At 44.2% G+C, this 19,781-nt stretch overlaps 1 protein-coding gene across 1 annotated transcript in view; it reads right to left on the bottom strand.

The window, feature by feature from the left end:
* The window catches only part of PTN (pleiotrophin), a 91,113-nt gene extending 71,934 nt beyond the window's left edge, over window positions 1–19,179 (bottom strand). Inside the window, exon 1 of the mRNA XM_082240673.1 lies at window positions 18,845–19,179. The gene's annotated coding sequence lies outside the window, so the exon portion shown is untranslated. The remainder of the gene's footprint in view (window positions 1–18,844) is intronic.
* Between the last annotated feature and the right edge of the window lie 602 nt (window positions 19,180–19,781).

Raw genomic sequence — 19,781 nt, 5'->3', positions numbered from 1 at the left:
TTCCCAATCTGGTGTAGAAAAGGACAGATCTGTCAATTTTTGTATCTCATTTTTCCATTCTTAAATTTCATTTCCACATTTCCATGTCAGGTAGTGTTTCTTAAACAAAGTCCTCATGAAAATTCATCAGCATTCCAGGGTGAATTTCTCCTAATATACACAATTCTGCATGCCCTCTTCACCAATAGATAGATTTTTTAATGCAAATTTTACCCTGGTTAATGTATTTTTGCACACATTACTTCGCTGCAAAAATGCATTGCAAAATTCAGAAAAGTGTGAATTTTGAAAGAGCACATGCTTTTTTCAAGAAGTACCAACTAAGTAAGTTCACCTTTAAATGATCCGAATTTCTTCCTCCATCCTTGGCTTGGTGCTTTCCAGATGCGTTTGGACTCCAACTCACAGCAACCCCAGTCAACATGGCCAAATGCTGGCCATGCTGGGAGTTGGTTCAGTATCATCTGGAAGGCCACAGGTTCCTGTTCTAAGACTTCATAGTGCTGCATGTTGGGCTCCATGATTTTATAATAATTACTTAACACATTAGTGAACAATGAAGGGGGAAAAGATGATGCGATAAAGGTTTATAAATGTGCCATGAAGGGTATCCTAATTGAGTTATGAAACCAGCACTTGCCTCCTAGCAAGCAGAGATGGTATTGAAAATTAGAACTTATGCAGTCAAAGAAAGAAAGTAAAAAAAGAAAAGGTCCCCTTCTAAAAAGAAATTGGATATCCAGCCCAAGTGATGCTGATGGAAAGGAGCAATGTTGGCAGGCAAAATGTAAATTGGAGATTTAAGAGAAGCCTAGTAGCAAATTTGAAGAACGAGGAGGCAAATGCAGGCCGACAAGTCATAAGGATTTCTTTAAGTACACCAGAAATAAGATGCCTTGTGGGAGAGATGGTGGGCCGAGAAGACTGGGAAGCTATGGAGGGGCAATCAAAGGGGATAAAGAGATTGTCCAGAAACTAAATCATTGCTTTGCTGCAGCTTTTTCTGCAGATCACAAGGAAGAAATGCAGAACCTTCAGGGTCAGGCAGGTATGCAAGCCATGAAGCAGCTGGTATGATGCAGCAGCTGTCAAGATTTCATAGGATTTGACAAGATGACTTGCATTATTGCAAATTGGCTTTATGGAATCACCTAGTCCAGTGACGGCCAAATTTGGCCCTCCAGCTCTTTAGGGACTACAATTCCCATCATCCCTGACCACTGGTCCTGTTAGCTAGGGATGATGGGAGTTGTAGTCCCAAAACAGCTGGAGAGCCAAGTTTGGCCATCACTGACCTAGTCAATCAAAATGGGCAAATTCCCCTTTTCACACCACCATGAGAATCACTCCTTCATTTTTCAGGTGTGCTAACTTAGCAAACCTGGGTTTTGAACACAAACCAACTTCAGGAATTCGGAACCCAGGAATAGCGAAGGGGCTTCTGAGACACTGATGGTGGAGAGCTATGGATTTATTCGGATTATCCCCAACCCACCAACTGGACTTCAACACAATGAAGGATCAAGGCTGAGATTCCCCTGGAGGGAGTCCTGCCAGTTTATTATTATTATTATTATTATTATTATTATTATTGATTGTTATTATTGTGTTTCATTTATGAATCACCTTTCACCTACCAGTAAGTCTTGAGGCACTTCACAGGCACGTAAGAAAAACCACGAAACTTAAGTTTAGAAACAATATAAAAGACAACTATAGATTAATAGCAGAAACTGCATTCCAAATGCCTTGCCCAACATATTTTGACTCTCAAGAGTCTTTGTCAGTGGAATATTTGGACAGCTTCTCCTTCTGCACAAGGAGTGTTATAACACACTGAAAATGCACAGAAATGTAAAACCAGACAGTGGTGCCCCGCAAGACGAATGCCTCGCAAGACAGAAAACTCACTAGACGAAAGAGTTTTCCGTTTTGGAGGTGCTTCGCAAAACGAATCTCCTATGGGCTTGCTTCGCAAGACGAAAATGTCTTACGAGGTCCTGTGGGTTTTTTTTCCTTCCCCCCCTCTTTTTCTAAGCCGCTAAGCAGCTTATCAGCTGATCCGATAAGCCGCTAAAAGCCGCTAATAGCGCTAATAGCTCTAATCCGCTAATCCGTCAATGGGCTTGCTTCGCAAGACGAAAAAACCGCTAGACGAAGAGAATCACAGAACGGATTCTTTTCATCTTGCGAGGCACCACTGTACAAGATTATCCAGTTATTATTGCATATCCTATTGGCCATCAGCCAGATACTGTACTCTTGCATATATATGTTAAATAAATATATTAAGTTTCCTTAGACCTAGTTGGGGTTTGCACATTACAACTGTTAAGAGCCACTGTCTGGATTTGATGGTTTTCCTTTTTGCCTTGATTCTCCCCCCCCCCCAATGTGCGGCATGTATTACATTTCAAGCCTTCAGACGGAGCCAGTGTTGTTTGCTGATTTTTGCACAGCACCTAGAGAATTTTCAAAGCTCTGTAAATAATGCATAACTACAACTTGCTGGACAGCCAAGTGATTTGTCTGTTGTCGGGCCAGCTTGTGTAGGGAAGAAAAAAATGATTAACTCCGCCACCGATCACAATAAGCTAATCTGGCCAGAGAAGGCAGTAATTGATCATTTGGCCAGGCATCCAGATGTACTGCATGTTGAACTTGTCGCATGGCCAGGACGAATTTCAACCACATGAACATCTCGCCACAGCAGTGTGCAGGCAATGCAAAGCTATGCAGTTGATTGAAATGATTAAAGATGGTCACATGGGGACCAACCACCTTCATGGGTTGGGGTCAAGGGTCAGCGTGAACAGGCCCTTGCCTAGGATCGGTACCCCAACAAGGGGTCTACTGACAAGAGTCCCCTGGACCTTCTCTTGCTCTTCACCATTGCAACCTGCATGTTCGTATGCACCTCCCTCTGGCCCAGAGAGAATGAGCTCGCAAAGGATAGCAGTGGCGAGGAAGAGGAAGAGTAGCTGTCATTGTGTGCTTCCTCACTGGCTCCGCTGGGCAAGCAAGCAGGTGTTAGGAATGAGGAAGTAGAGTAGTAGCAGCAGCAGCTGGCAAGAACAGCAAGATGCTGGTAGAGTTTTCCAGACCAAAGGCGGCATTCTCTCATGGTCAACATTCTGGAGTGTGGCCAGAGGCAAAAGTGGATAGGCTTACATATAAATGTGGGTGGGGCAGTTGATATGACTCTTATCTTTGTAGACTAAGCAAATACCAGCCATGCAAAACCCAGAGGGTTTGGCTCAGATGCCCACACACATCCAGGCAAGCAGAAGGCAGGGTCATGACTCAAGGCCACATTCCAGCCAGGAAAAGGCAGTCAAAGAGGTTGCAGAGCAGGACTGGTGAGGGAGATGGCTGAGAGGCAGATAGGGAGGCCTGCCTGAGCTTACTTACCTCTGGGGTAGAACCACCGGAGGGGGGGCAACTGCAGATGTCCTGTGGAAGCCCCTCCCCTTAAAAAAAAGAAACTTGGTGCTTGCACTGACCCCCCTGAAGTGGCAGGCCAAATCAACTAAAGTCAACTGAAAGTCAACTGAAATGGCCTATATATAGTCACATATTTCGGGATCCTAAATTACCAATACTGCCCTTGAGGCTGACAAGTATTGCCTAATGCTGCCTGTAATGTTCATTCTGTAAATACCCACAGCAGAGTTATTTTCTGCTTCCATGGATGGAAAGAACTACCCTGAGTTACAGTAATTAACCAACTCAATGGAAGCATCATGGGACCAGCCCAACTCTCAAAAGTCGGCGGAGTTTCCGGCAAACAGCAGCCTCAAACCTCTTCAGACGAATAACCACAAAAGTGCTCGGGAAATCCAAACTCTGTTAAAGAAACGTTGGCTTTCCTCAAAGTGATCCTCAGGTAAAATAGTTGCAGATCATGGCCAAGAGGATTTGGGAATAAATGGAGAAAGTCATCCCAATGAACTGGCAACTTTCTTTAAAATGCATCTCTGCTGCTCAATTGCAACAGCTCTACAGTGACTTCTGGCTACCACCAAGACAACCATAATTCTAATATGCCAGATATAAGAATATCTGGATCTCTTTGACATACACATTCCAGAGGCAAGGCAGAACAGGGTGGAATGAGCTTTGAAATATGTCTGAGCTATTATCTTAAATTGTCCTTTCTGCTAAGTGTGGTAGACAGTGTATCCCTGTAATTTAATTATAATGATAGGGCATACTCCAGCCAAAGTTAAGCACTGTTAAGGCTCATCTATTTCAATGGAAGAATTAAGTATGTGCTTAAATCTCCTCCACTAAAATTAATGGGATTTAGGCCATGTCCCAGCATTACATTTAGCCACAACAATATAGCTTGTTCCTGTGCAAAGTCATCTGGATGCGCACCTGGAACATCTATGCTCATACAGATCTATGGCACGGCTCTTTTTCATACCAGCTCTGCCTATCCTGAGAACAGGAGAGGGCTGGCATAGGATGTAACTGCAGTTTGGACTTCCTCTAGTCTGGTTCTAAGAGATCTCCATTGACTTCCACTATGTTTCTGAGTGTTTAAAGTCCCAAACAGCTTCAGCCCTGTCTATCTGAAGGAGCATCTCCACCCTTATCATTCAGCCCAGACACAAAGTTCCAGCTCCGAGGACCTTCTGGTGGTTCCTTCACTGTGAGAAGTGAGGTTACAGGGAACCAGGCAGAGGGCCTTCTCTGTAGTCACACCCGCGCTATGGATCGCCCTCCAGTCAGATGTCAAGGAAATAAACATCTATCTAACTTTTAGAAGACATCTGAAGGCAGCCCTGTACAAGAAGGTTTTTAATGTTTGAGGTTTTTGTGTTTAAATATTTTGTTGGAAGCCACCCAGAGTGGCTGGGGCAACCCAGTCAAATGGGCAGCATATAAATAATAAAATTATTATTATTAGTGTGACCTCAGCCTAGGACTTGCTGATCAGAAGGTCGGCGGTTCGAATCCCCATGACGGGGTGAGCTCCCGTTCCTCGGTCCCTGATTCTGCCAACCTAGCAGTTCGAAAGCTCGTCAAAGTGCAAGTAGATAAATAGGTACCGCTCTGGCGGGAAGGTAAACGGTGTTTCTGTGTGCTGCTCTGGTTCGCCAGAAGCAGCTTAGTCATGCTGGCCACATGACCCGGAAGCCAATAAAGTGAGATGAGCTCCACAACCCCAGAGTTGGTCACGACTGGACCTAATGGTCAGGGGTCCCTTTACCTTTACCTTTACCTTTACCTTTACCTTTATCTTTACCTTTAACTAAGATGTTGGTCCAACAAGCAGCCCCTACCACACCCCCGGTACGCTGGACTAGGATATTTTTTGAAGGGGAAGGGAGGAAACTCACAACAAAGTAGCACACATACACACATAGTCTTACATATACATACTATGCCGGGGAGCTGCTGGTTTGGATTAAGGATTTGTTTCCATAGAAAAGTAAGTATGCTTAGACCAGTGGAGGTCATTATGGTGCCCCCCAGGACTCCAATTCCCATCAGCCCTAGCCAGCATGGCCAACAGTTAGTGTTGCTTCGGAGTTGTAGTGCAACAACACCACTAGCTTACATGTTGAACTCTGGTGAGGGAAATTCCACACACACACCCCTATTTTTCTTTTGTGTGGGTATGTGCCAATGCATGGGGTTAGAGCTGTTTTGGACCCACCCAATATCTTTTGGGAGGTTCCCCCACAATGTTGAGGGGCTGGAGGAGGGCAAGTGTGGAGATGACAACAACAACTTTTATTTATATCCCGCCCTGGCCAGCCGAAGTCGGGCTCAGGGTGTCTAACATCAGATATATAACATTGGTATAATAATAATTAAATAATTAAATTACCTCCTAAAAACAGGTCAAAATCAAATTGAAGTCTAATTAGATGGCTTTTCACAGGGTTAGGGTTGAGAACAGTAAGTGCTCACCGGGCCAACTGTTTACGCTGATCTTGTATGGGCCTGTGAGAATGCTGGGAGGCCTCTTTCATATTAGTTCTTATACAAAAAGAAAAGAGGAGTCAGGCTGAGCCCCGATCAAAGGCCTGGCGGAACAACTCCATCTTGCAGGCCCTGCAGAAAGATGTCAGATCCCACAGGGCCCTGATCTCTTGTGGCAGAGCATTCCACCAGGTTGGGACCAAGGTCAAAAATGCCCTGGCCCTGGTCGAGGCCAGCCTAATCTCTCGGGATGAGGCCCGGGATCTCCAAGGTTTTATTATATGCAGACCGTAAGGTCCTCCGTGGGGCGTACCAGGAGAGGCAGTCCCATAGGTTTGAGGGTCCTAGGCTATATAGGGCTTTAAAGGTTTAAACCAGCCCCTTAAACCTGATCCTGTACTCCACTGAGAGCCAGTGCAGCTGGTATAGCACTGAATGAATGTGATCCCGTGGCGAAGATCCCGTAAGGGTCTTCTCGAGATGAGTGTGGTGTGGCTTCAGTGGCCAGCTCCTCTTCCTCCTGCCATGGTAGGAGAAGTCACCGGCCATTGTAGCCAAGTTGCATTCAGCTCTGCACCTGGCCTCTTCCCGATGATGCGACAATGCACACATGATGTCACGGGTGTGTGTGTGTGGTGTGTTGCACGTGTGATGTCACACATGCAACGCCAGGCCCCCACAATATCCATCGCAAGCTGATGCCTCTGGTGTGTGTAAAGCAGCTTTTCAACAACCTTGCATTTCGTCTAGGAATAAATGGTGCTACATCTAACGGAAATGCTGATGCAATTGGAGGGAAATTTAATGAAGAAAACCCATGACCCTTGACTGAAATGTACTCTGATTTGGGAGGGAAACCACTGGTCGGATTTTCTTTCCTTTTTCTACCCTTGCCTTGGTTCTCACTGTAGGCTCAGCTGCACCCAGGCGATTTGTTAGTGGAAGTGCCAGAGACTCTCACACAAAACAAAAACACCATTGTGACCTCCGGGAACAGAGCAATCCAAACAAACAAGTGAGTCAGGTGACCCAGGCCACTGGGAGACAATCAAGGCATCTCAGAGGCCTTCCTTCAGTAACAGCAAGGACTCCTAGCAAGAGGATGGAGAAGCAGGTTGGCTTAAAAAAAAATAAAAATCATTCTCTCCTGACAGCAGAAAGCTAACGGCATGAGGTTGTGGTGTCCATGGTACCAATTGCAAATCTCACGGGTGCAAACTGTGAAAGGACACTTTAGAGTGAGTGACTTGGGCACATCAACAGCTTGAGATCCAAGCCCAGAAGTAGGCATATTTGTTCCTCATCAGGAAACCCACATAAGCACACTGATACCCTGATCAAGCTTTATGTTATGACATCAAGGGTATGGTTGTTTAACACAGCATTGAACAAGGCACTGTGACAACTAAAAAGTAATTAAAAGGCAGTTGAAATTTACAGAAGCCTGAAAAGCACTTTGAACATGACCCTATGTTGGGGTTTTTAGTTTTTTTTTAAGCTGACAAACACTATAGATGAAGGTGACTCCAAGCCAAGGAAATTGTAGGCAGTTGATGGATTCCTTACAGATTGCTGGCTTTTACCTACTAGGCAATCATCAAAATAAAGATATTGAGAGATCAGTGATGGGCATATTTTGTTGTTACTGATGATAGGCCTTATCTGAGCTTAATAGAAGACCGAAATGTTCCCTGAATCAATTTGAAAAGGCTATTGACCTGCTTTCTGCCAGAATCCCTCTTTACTGTAAACATATGACTGACCCCAAGAGAAATAGTTTTCACAAGCTGCCTGACACTCAATACAGTGGTACCTCGGGTTACGAACTTAATTCGTTCTGGAGGTCTGTTCTTAACCCGAAACCGTTCTTAACCTAAGGCACATTTTTGCTAATGGGGCCTCCCGCGGCTGCCATGCCACTGGCGCATGATTTCCATTCCCATCCTGGGGCAAAGATCTCAACCTGAGGTACTACTTCTGGGTTAGCGGAGTTTGTAACTCGAAGTGTTTGTAATCCGAAGCGTTTGTAACCCAAGGTGCCACTGTAGTCACAATGGTACAGATACACAAACACACTACAGTTATCGCTATTAGAGGCAAGGTTTGCATTTGTCAACATTTCCTAGATGCCTGTCTACAAAAAGAAATCAGTCATCAAGTTTGTAAACATCCGCATCAAATCTCAGACTGCATGACTACTGTGTACAACTGCTACACTAAGGGACTGCTTTGCAACCCGCTTTGAGGTCATTGTTTTTTTGTAATCAAGTGGTGCATGAAATTTTGCGAAATGAATGTGCAGACAAAAAACACCCAAGAAGCAGCTCAAGATTTATGTATTGATTCATTTCATAGTAGTATTGTACGTAGACATTTCTATTGCCACAAAAAGCTTTGGTCAAACCTCACTATTAATGACAACAATCACATGGGGGTACATGATCATATATAATTCCAGGGCGTCCGTTCCTTCCTTATTTCCTTCTGTACATTCATCCATCCATCCTTCATTCCTTTCTTTCCTTGGAAAAAAATAACCCAACGCTGTCACAGCTACGATCACATTATGGTCACAGCTGCAATTACGCCAGCCTGCAGCACACTTAGAAATGTCAACGATGCATTCTACGTGCAGCCGAAACCAGGGCACAGTACAAAATGCATGTGTTGGATAAAACCGCATATATCAAATGTGCGTCCACCACACAATGGCCTGAGTATATAGTACTAAATATAGATAAAACCTTAATAAGTAGCAAGAAATCTGAATCCCACACCGAGGGGAGTGGGAGGAACTTGACTGACAAGACTTGATATTTGGGAGGTACACTCAGAGATGCTGAGAGTCTAGCTCAGGGGTCAGCAAACTTTTTCAGCAGGGGGCCAGTCCACTGTCTTTCAGACCTTGTGGGTGGCCAGAGTATATTTTGGAGGGGGGATGAACAAATTCCTATGCCCCACAAATAACTCAGAGATGCATTTTAAATGCATTTTACATTCTACTCATGTAAAAACACACTGATTCCTGGACCGTCCGCTGGCCGGATTTAGAAGGTGATTGGGCTGGATCCGGGACCCGGGCCTTAGTTTGCCTACCCATGATCTAGCCCTTTCCCTATGCTCTGGCTCAAACAAAGAGCATGGAAGAAGCCAAACTACCTGAGATATTTGTATCCACCTTGTCCTTTAGGCCCAGCGCCTAGGGGTGTCACAACTCCAGCTGAGAGATACGCCACTTTCCAAAGCCAGTATTGATAACACATCCTCCAGAACCACTTTTGAATTAGTTCCCACCTACCCACCCAAGAAATCCACTGGAGATATCCATCTGTTGTATATATTTGGAACCTATTTGCGCTGATCCTGTTCTGAAATACAAAATGAAGCCAGCATGCAAAAAAGAGCTATTTTGCTTACTTCAAAAGTTACATGTACAAAAGGTGTGATTGCACTACACCAAATGCATGGCATTTCTTTGTGCCATTAACTATGTCTGGCCTTCCAGATGTTGTTGGACAACTTTCATCCTCCCTCACCACTGCGCATCCTTGCTGGGGCAGATGGGCTGCACAACCCTATCATAAACTGTTTTTCTGATGCCCTCAGCTGAAGTGTATTGATATATCCGCTAGTAATATCTAGGGATGTTTTTTTATTTTAAACATCAGATTATTATTATTTGATGTTGCTGTTTTGTTTTGTTTTTATAGGTGTTTGATTTTATTGTTTCTTGGAGAACTGCCCCAGAAATTGTTACTGAAAGGTGGCATATACATTTGTGAAATAGGTAAAAGGTCAATGCAGAGGGACACCATGCCATCAAAAATTGAGGTCAACAATGGAGTTTAAGAGCACAGTGGAAGATCAGATAAAACCAAGGTGGCTGGGTGATGGAAAGAGAAAGTGATCAAGCTGTAGAGTGGCTGAGAGAAAACCAGGAAACTGAATGATCATGAAGGCTACTAGTTCCCTGTGGACAAGGAAGATAAAAGCCCAGGCAATTACACAAAAGATATGGGTCAAGCACTAGCAAGGCACCTGAATCCCACGAGGAATTATGTGCATGAGCATGTTAGGTTACAGTGTCCTGGTTTCATACCAGATCACATATTGATTGCTGTATGCTTTTCTTGGAGATAAAAAGTCACAAAATGAATCCCATGCATGCAACATATATTTCTGCTAATAACATATTGCCAATCCATTAATTGAAACTATATTCTCCAGCAGAAAATACTTGCCTACCTTTAGGGGAAATAATGATAACCTTACCAGAAAGATATGCTTCTTTCTCTCCTTTGGTTTAAGCAGAGAAGCAGATTCACGTTTTGGAAAATATGCTTTTGAAGGGCAAGGCTATTTGACCATTGGAACCAAGGCATATTAGACTATTCAGATGAATTACGCTTGGGTGATACCATTTTAGAACGAAGGGCAGGACTACAGTTTGAATGCTTCCTCACATAAAAACGTATCTTTCCACAGAAGTCTGGAACATTGAGAACAGTAGGATAGTACACTTCTCCCTGATATTCCCACTGAAGGAGAATTTGGATGTTGTGGAGCATTCATTTGTATCATACCAATCTTATTTTCTGAAACTGGACAGTACTATGAAGTATGCCATGTTCTTTACATTTAAGTGTAGATACAGTTTTATTGAAAAGCAATGAGGAAAGAAATCCACAGTTTCTCCAGAAAAATGGTAGACTTCCTTCTTCAGGGTTTTGTAGTGGGGGAAGTGAACAGCCATCTTTTATTAACACACTGAGGTTGGAATAACTTGTCGGCCATTTCCATTCTACTTCTGAAATGTTCATTCCACTGAACATGGAAGGGACAGTGGGATCATAATGGCAGATCCACTGTGTGCAGGTTCCTGGGCAGATTTTTCCTGTGACTGGGAGTCCTGCAGGATAGGTCAGGGTCCAGGCTGGTCACTGCAACACACCCCACCCCAGCTGTGTGTTTGTGATACACACAGTGGATGTCTGCAAAGACCTATGATCCTAAACAATGGTGGTTTTACACACAAAACACAAAATCAGCTGGAGTTTTCCGTTTCATTACACAAACTTATCTCTAATAAGCTCGACAATCTTCATAAGCTCACAGCAGCTTTGGACAATACAATCAAGTCACTTGTGATACCGCTTCCCCATTTGGCTGACGGCACTTGTCTGCCAGGCTGGACAAATCATCAGTGTTGCAAATGTATTTGTTCTCCCGCAAGTCCACTCTATCCTGTTAGAAACACACATTTCTAGCTGCATTTTCTTTTAAAATGCTCTTTTAAAAATACATCTTATACTTAAAAAGAAATGCTGATCACTGTATTGGCACATTCTAGAAGTGCAAAATATGGCGAACAACTAAAGTCTGATCTGCATGAGCCCCAGAAGTGTAGATTGGGTTAGTTTGCATCAGAATTAAGGATGGGCAAATATGTCAGTTTTGTTTTCCATCAGTTCTCCCCACCCCCACCTCATCTTAGGTTCAGTTATTCACATTTGCACATCATTTTAGGACACATTTCTCCCAATCTACATAATTTTATATACTATTTTGCTTATTATATATATTTGTTGCAAGCAATCTCATGCAGTTTTGCAATTTCGAAAGCAATTTCCCCATATATAATGCTTTTTCAATTGTTATTTTCAGTAATGTAAGTGTTCTGGTACAGTCCAGTCGATTACTTGGCTGGGGAACTGCAAGGCAAAATTCAGAGAAGCGCAAATTTTGCAGGATGGCTCTGTTTCAGTTCTTGTACTTTGGAAAGTATGGACAGTGGCATCGCAACGGGGGGCAGTACACCCCTGGTTCCATGTTTGTGGGGAGATAAGAAATCACCCCGTGGGGGCTCACGGCAGCACGAGCAGCCATCGCGCCACTGCAGCCACCTTTGTAGGATCCTCCGTTCGCAGCTGTGGCCGCGAACAGAGGATCCTGGCACTGGCAGCAATCCGCTAAGTACAGTGCATGTGCGCTGTCGCACACATGTGCTGTATGTAGCGACGCTGCACATGCGCTGTGTAGCGGTTTGCCCCCGGTGCCGCTCCAGCACCGTACAGATGGTGCTGGGGTCCCTTCTTCGGCGCTGCAGCCACGAACAGGGCTGTAGCGGCGACGGAGGGATCCCAGCACCGTCCATATGGCGCTGGAGCAGTGCCAGCGGCAAACCACTACACAGCGCATGTGCGGCGTCGCTACGTACGGTGCATGCGTCATACGTAGCGACGCCACACATGCACCCTACATCGTGATGCCCGCCCTGGGTGTCATGACGCCTTCCTTTGCCCCTGAGTATGGATTAGGTAAATTCATTGTTACTTGGAAACTGAATTAAATTCCCTCCATCCTTAATCAGAATCCACATAGGCTAAATCCCTTAAGCAATCCTCTTTGCTTGTAATGTCTGGAAAGTCTCACAGTGTCTGAGAAGGATCTTATGTACAACATTATACATCTTTTTCTGTTCAATTGGCTAGTATGTTAATGGGTCTGGTGCAGCAATAAAACTTCCAGCACATCTGCAGAGCTAAGCAGGGTCTAGTATAATTTCAAACTGGATGGGGACCGTATGCTTTGCAGAGAGTTGGACTAGTTGACCCTCCCAACTCTACAATTCTATGATACTGCACATTACTTAATGCCAAGTGCATTTGGAATAATATTTGTTGAGGAGTATGAAGGCCAACACTGGTTCACACAGAGCTAATAATTTTAGAAGATCATGATGTTTTCTGCAGAAAAAAGAATTCTCCCTCACTCTTAGCTGCCCTCACAAAATTGACCTTAAAATGTAACTGTGGATACTCAACAAAATAAATGCAAAACTAATAATCACCTGTTAGTAATTTAATCAATGTAATTCTCATTGGGGTGACATGTTTTTCAAGGAAAGGAAATCTCAGGATTCATCTTCCTATTAAAGGGCAGTGTTTGACCCTAATCAGTTGCCATTGCAATGAGGACAGCCCCTGACTCCATCGTTGCTTCTTGTCTTCCTTGAGTGCATCCTCTGTCCGTAGAAAAGTCCAGACAGAAACTCAATACTTTCCTCTCTATTTCCCTCCACTTCCTCAAAGCTTTTTAATATTTATCCATATTGATCCACCATAATTTCAGAGTGATGTTATTACCAAATAGCTAAATGGAGCTCTCTGCTGTTTCATCAAATCCACACTTAGCTGAGATCATGGAACTTGTTCCATTATCTTATTAGCCTTCAGGGGTAATTCCCCAGGGGGTCCACTGAATCTTCTTCGCTTCTCATGTGTCTGGCAGAGAAAGAAAACAGCTTGTAGGGTCAGCCACAGATGAAAGTAGGGAGAGAGGGCATTTCCTTCCACCACCTTCGGACACCTCAAGTGGAGAAATCAGCTCCTCTGAGTTTTATGGAAGCAAAGGTGGGAAGGAAGCATTTCTGTGTGCTAAATTCAGAGGCAGCCAATATGGCGCTCTTCAAATGTTGGGCTCCAAACTCCCATCAGACGCAGCCAGCATGCTCAGGAATGGTAACAGTTGTGATCTAGCAACATCTATAGGGTACTGCATTGGCTAACCCTGTGCTAACTCTCCTTATTTTTTCCACATATTGAAGATGCAAACCTTCTAGTTTTGAGATTTATTTGTTTTGCTGTGTGCTTCATTGTCCAGGGGTCTTCTTTCCACACCAGCACTTCTTTCAACATTTCCTAAATTGAATCTAACAAAGTGTCTAGATGGATTTTGAAATATACTCTGAGAGAATTCTCAGTTTCATAGAGTTTATTCCAGTTTGTAATAGAAACAGTCAGTCACTGGGTGTGTCTGTCAGTGCTTGTGTGTGTGTGGACCCTCCCAGACCCTAGGGTATATATCCTTTGTTCACACCCCAGGTCACACGTGGTAGGCTGATTCAAACTTCCCTTCTGGGCCAGACTGGACAGCTCCAACGGCCAGTCGAATTACTACAATCTAAAATCCTACCTGCCTATTATTCTGGGATTGAAGCTCCAGACATAACAGATTTCTCACATGGCAGCAGTAGGTTGATGGTGGAATTAGGGCACCACTGAATTTTCACACAGTTCAGATTTTCACTGTGAGAGGAAAATCTGTTTCTACCTCCCCACCCCTGTGTGTGTGTGCTTCCCCAGATCTCTTCACAGCCACTGATTCTGAAAAGGTTCAGAAAATGGCAACCAAAGCCATCAAGGGTTGCAGCATTTGGGGCTTGTAAGTTTAGAGAAAAAGCATCTAATAGGCGGTGTGATAGAAGTGCATACAATTATGCAAACTGGGGAGAAAATGGACACATCCTCTGGCACTAGAACCTGCTGACATCCGTGAAGCTGAACATTGGACAATTCAGGACGGAGAAAACAAAGAACTTCTTCGCCTAGCACATAGTTAAACTACGGCCTTTGCTCCCACAGCGATGGCCACCAACTTGGATGGCTTTAAAAGAGGTTTACAAACATTCATGGAAGAGTAGGCTATCAAAAGCTCCGAGCCACAATGGCTACATTCTCATTCCAGGGCTGGAGGTAGTATGCTTCGGAATACTGGTTACTGAACACTATAGGAGGGGAGAGAGTTTTTGCACTCAGGTCATGCTTGTGGGCTTCCAATAGACAGCTGGCTTGTCACTGTGAGAACAGGATTCTGGGCTAAGTGCGCCACTGACTTGATTCAGCAGGCTCTTCTTGCGTTCTTAAAATAAAACGAAGCATGCAAGCAAGCAAGCAAGCAAGCAAGAATAGGTGTGTTCAGGCTTTTATCTTTCCCACAGCAACATATCGATGGTACATTTTTCAAAAATCACTATTTCCATTGCACCTTTGGCCTAATTCTTCAGTCCTCATTCTCAGCTGAACCAAAGCATAACAGTACAATCCTATGCATGCCTCCTCAGAGATTGGAATGTTAGAGAACTTTGATGAAAATGGAAACAGGAACGGAAATTGCCATTGTTTGCTTATTGTCCCATGTCTAGAACAGAACTCCATCCAGTGAATACAATCAGTATTGGATGTTGTTGTTGCTTTCAGTGCACAAATGATATGCAATTGATTATGTTTTTCTGCATTTGCATTGTGTTTCTTTTGAGTTGAAATGGATATGGGGTGGAACTACATAATGACACAGCAAGACAAATAACGTAGACAAACTGCAACAGAACGGAAGCAGGCCTGCATGTGATGAAAACAGTGTGGAACAAAAAACAATGAATTCTTGCAACCCTGCACAGAGGTGAACCCCACTGAGCACAATGGGACTTACTTCAGCTAATTGGGTATAGGATTGCAGCCAAGCAGAGCAAAACTAATTTTCCTTTATGCCAAGGGTGGAGGAGATCTACTGATATAGCTAGTGCCAAATCTATTGACCTGCTGTTTTGTAATGCTCAGAGCAGGAGGTAAGAGGCAGCATTTTCTCCCCCCCCCCCATTAAATGCAGTCGAAGGCAACTAACTATGCCAGCCACAGGGTTAGCATACAGTTTGACCACTATGGTTTGGGGAAGCAAAAGAGCTGGAGATGTGGGACATACCCCTGGCCCACAAGCCTAACAGCACTTTTGCAATATCTATGTCAGTGGAGCCAAGGCACGTCCAACAGTGTAACACTTGTCCCACCAACATATCTCTCCCATTCTTTCAGCCTCCAGGGGAGGACAGCATTTCCCCCTGATTATTTGTAATTCAATTTTATGCCCTTCATCCCTGGCTAACATCATCTCTCCCTCCCTTCCCTTTGTTACCCTACTTCCTTTCTAAATTTGGGCAACCTTCTTTTTCACTTACATTACCCTGAAAAGTGTAATGTGGTGAAGGGAGTGACAACTGAGTGCCCATTTGGGGGGGATATAATACCATAGGGATACAGAGAGTAGACTCTCGCATAGCAGAATGACAAAGTGAGATTTGCACTGCCCAATGAACCAATGATTGCCTCGGCTCTCACCTTTTTATCACCATCACTTTAACCCAGAAGCAGTTGAAATGGTATCATCCAGATGTTATTGGACTACAACTCCCATCATTCCTGACCACTACCTACTCTGGCTGGGGCTGATGGGAATTCTAGTCCAACAACATCTGGAGCCACCAGATGTGGCTTGCCCCTGGATCCCAGTAACATTTAACTAAAGCAGAAGTGTAATGTAAGATCAGTTCAGAATTTGACACTCCATATCATTGATTATCACTGGTGTCAATGATGTCATGTCATACCTTGTGTTAACTGTGACCATAGTAGGGTTCACTCGAACAGCCTCTGTACACTTTCATGTGCATTGGCCAAAGCCAAAATGGGCTGCAGTTAGTGTCACTGTGAAAGAGCTGTCCATGCGCATAGCAAGGTGCCCTTGAAATGTTTTAAACTGCAACTCCCATCCATGTTGTCTGGGGTTGGTAGGAGTTATAGTCCAAATTTTTGGACGGCATCAGATGGACAAAGGCTGATGTATGGCGAGAGATGGAAAAGAAGTGGAGAAGGGGCAGATGCCTTAGCTTTAAACTATAGTTAAATCCAAATTCTCAGATCCCATTGCATACAATTTTAAAACACCATGCCAGATTTAAATATAAGTGAAGACTAGTGGGTCAGTATTTTTTAAGGAAAACTGGATTTAGATATTTAATTTTAATAAAAGCTACTGCAGCCTGGAAACCAAGAGTGGTGGCAGGAATGTTGCCCAGGTGGTCTTTAAAAATTGATTTTAAGATTAGGGTTTGGCAAGGGCAGGTTGGGGTATCTAGAGCAGCCAGATCTAATTCCAACCCATCTTGGTCTACTGTTGCGTCATCATTTATTATTCACAGTTCAGATAGCTGATCTCCCAGAGGAAGAGTTCTCTTTAATTAGCATCAGCACCACAGGGTGAATGGTCATTTGACTGATTTTGCTTGGCAATGAAACTTTAGAACACCTACCACTATTCTAAAATGCAGTTAAGGAAACATTTAAAATTAAGTACACAACTAGTTTTGCCATAGGGTGGCATCTACTTGAGCTGACTTTATCCTGACTTTATCATGATTGTATGATCATATATCATCACAAAATCATGATTATACTATTATATGACCTGCTTAAAATCCTTTAACTTCACCATCATTAGGAACCCCATTGAACCCCTTGCCAGAACAGATGATATCCTGTTGCACTCAGGTTTTGCTTGTGGGTGGGCTTCCCTTAGGCATCTGGTAGGTCAATGTGAGGACAGAGTGCTGGCCCAGGTGGGTGTTGGGCCTGATCCAGCAGGCCTTTTCTCAAGTTGTTTAAATCTCTATGCACCACACACAACAAGAATGGGGAGCCTGTGCCTCCCCAACCCCATGAGAGGTTGTTGGACTCTTATGATCATCCTCAACCATTGGTCTGACTGAGGCTGATAGGAGTTGAAGTCAAGCAAGTTCTGGAGAGCCAAGGACTCCCCATTCTTGGCACAGAGGGTTCAGTTGAGTCCTGGGTTCATATCCTGACTGTGTGGCCTTAGTTAAGCCATCATCTTTCAGCCTAGTCCTCTTCACAAGCTAGTGGGGAGAATAAAATGGAACAGCACCGCATATGGAAGACTGGAAATCCAAAAAGCCCAACGTTAATGAGGCCATGGAAGACTGTGTGATTGCTGCCCCTCCGTTCCTTGGACCTTCTTCTCATCCTATCCTCACACTTTCTATGGAACAAGATAAAATTTCCATTTCCTATAGCAGGTGAAAAGGAAGTACGTCAGATGCCCAGTCTCTTGCTGCTTTGCTAACACTACAGGTGAAATTGGGTTCCCTGTGTTGCAATTGAACAATCAAACTGCCAGTGAATAGTTTGAAGGTACAGTTTAGTAAGATGGCAACCATGTTGCACCTCAGTAAGCCTGGGTCTGGTCAGTGTCGCTGGGACACTGTCTAGACTTCCTTGGGTGCCACCTTAGCTTCCGTAGAAAAAAGTTAAGATATAAAATTTAAACACAAAAAACGCAATCACACACATATACACACTACCCTGAGTTCTTTCAAGCTTGGGAAGCGTATGTGGCATGGGGAAAAAGCAGCTTTTAAAAACATCCCATTCGTGACAGTTGCATTGTATAAACATCCTTGTAAAACTCCCGCTAAATTAGATTCTTGAAAATAGGGTTGCAGAAGCAGCTTTTTGCTGCTTTTTTATGCTAGAAAACCTCACTTGGCATCCAACCATCTGCAGTCTTGTCCCCGTCAGCCTCTAAATGTCATTTCATCCAATGTAGCGGAAGGAAAAGTGACCAACACTAGCTGGTACCGATGAGAGTATATGGAAAGCTCCACCCCTCTGCTTATGGCTGGGTACAAGAGCGCACACTCTCCACGGGAAGAGATGTGGAGGAACAGGTTCTTCTGCACGTCACTCAGCTCTCCTTCATCCCATCTCAATACACCAGCAGGGCTCAAACAACAGGAGGAATCCAAGGGGAACAATTGGGCCCTCGTTCCACTTCTAACACTTCTCTTACAGCCTGTTAATGCAGAAGATACCAGAGAGAAAAGCCCAGGAAAAGTCCCCACACATTTTGCCCCTTGTAATTTGCTCAGAGTCGACCCAAACTGGTTCGCCTGGTCAGTGCATCATCATGCCACCCATCTAGGACCCAATAAATTCATGAATGGTGCTCATATTATCTGCACTCAGTGTGAACTTCTGCTGGGGAATACCAAACACTGCTATTGTTACACAGAAGGAACAGCTCCCTCGCTCTGTTGGAAAACACAAAACACACATCCAGAAGCCACTCCAAAGTCCCCCATCAACTTTCTTCAATCCATGGAAACATTGGAAGTTAAGGATGTCTGTTGCTGAGCACCCACCCCCGTTTACACTGAAAAGAGGGGGGAAGAGAGATCAAGCAGTAGCCTTTGCAAACCAAATCCACTTGTACTTACTTTGAGTTGCAAAATCTCCCGTCTCTGTTAAACAGTCTTCAATCCCCCGTGAGGACTTCTGAGCTTTCACTACACCTTCACTCGGCAAATGCAGCACTTTTCCGCTTCTCTCTCTTTTTCTCCCCTTCTCGAAATTATTGACTCCTTTTCTTCCTTTGCCCCCTTTCCAATGTCCCTCTGCTCCTCCTCCTCTTCTTCTCAGTTTACCCTCTTCCTCTTTCAATTTCCCCCCCAGAATTTCTCTACTCAAGGCAGGGAACCTGATCCTTGCTTTGACTATAGAAAGAGCAGACTGTGAGTGACTGAGTGAGCGAGAGAAAAGAAAGGGAAGGAGGGGGGGGAGAGCAGAGCACAGTTCCCTCATGTGATCTGACTGGGAAGCTTATTAAAAGCAGGTCACTCAAGGGGCAGTCTCTCCCACCAAGACCGATGGAAAGGCAGGAAGCGGGGAGGGGGGGAATCGGAGAGGAACTCTCCATCAGGAATGACATCTTTTTCAAGGGGCTTCAGTCAGTGCAGAGGGAAAGTAAGAGGATACTATTCAGTTCCTCAGAAACTTCAGATGCAGGAAGCACCCAATCGGTTTGTAAGCTTTTGCGCAACCAGTGAGTATCAACCCTTTTTGCTCAGTCCGTAGCAAAAAGTCAGCACTTTTTTACAACAGCTGGCCGAGGTGCATTTTGCCAAAGCTCATCAGAGCTGGAAACAGCTTGAACAAACAGTCTACACAGGTGAACACTGCAATTTTAGTCACATACACGAACAAAGGATCACAACAGCTACATCTGTAAACAAGGGCCCAGTGCCAACAATTAGGGATAAGTGATTCTGCCAATTTCAAATTTCCTCAGCTTCTCATTTTTTCAGATACAGTGGTACCTCGGGTTACATACACTTCAGGTTACAGACTCCGCTAACCCCAAAATAGTACCTCGGG

Source organism: Podarcis vaucheri, assembly GCF_965113315.1.
Source record: "Podarcis vaucheri genome assembly, chromosome: 10".
NCBI classification, from domain to species: Eukaryota; Metazoa; Chordata; class Lepidosauria; order Squamata; family Lacertidae; genus Podarcis; species Podarcis vaucheri.
The sequence above is the reverse complement of the archived record's forward strand: the minus strand, read 5'-3'. Positions and strand labels throughout refer to the sequence as shown.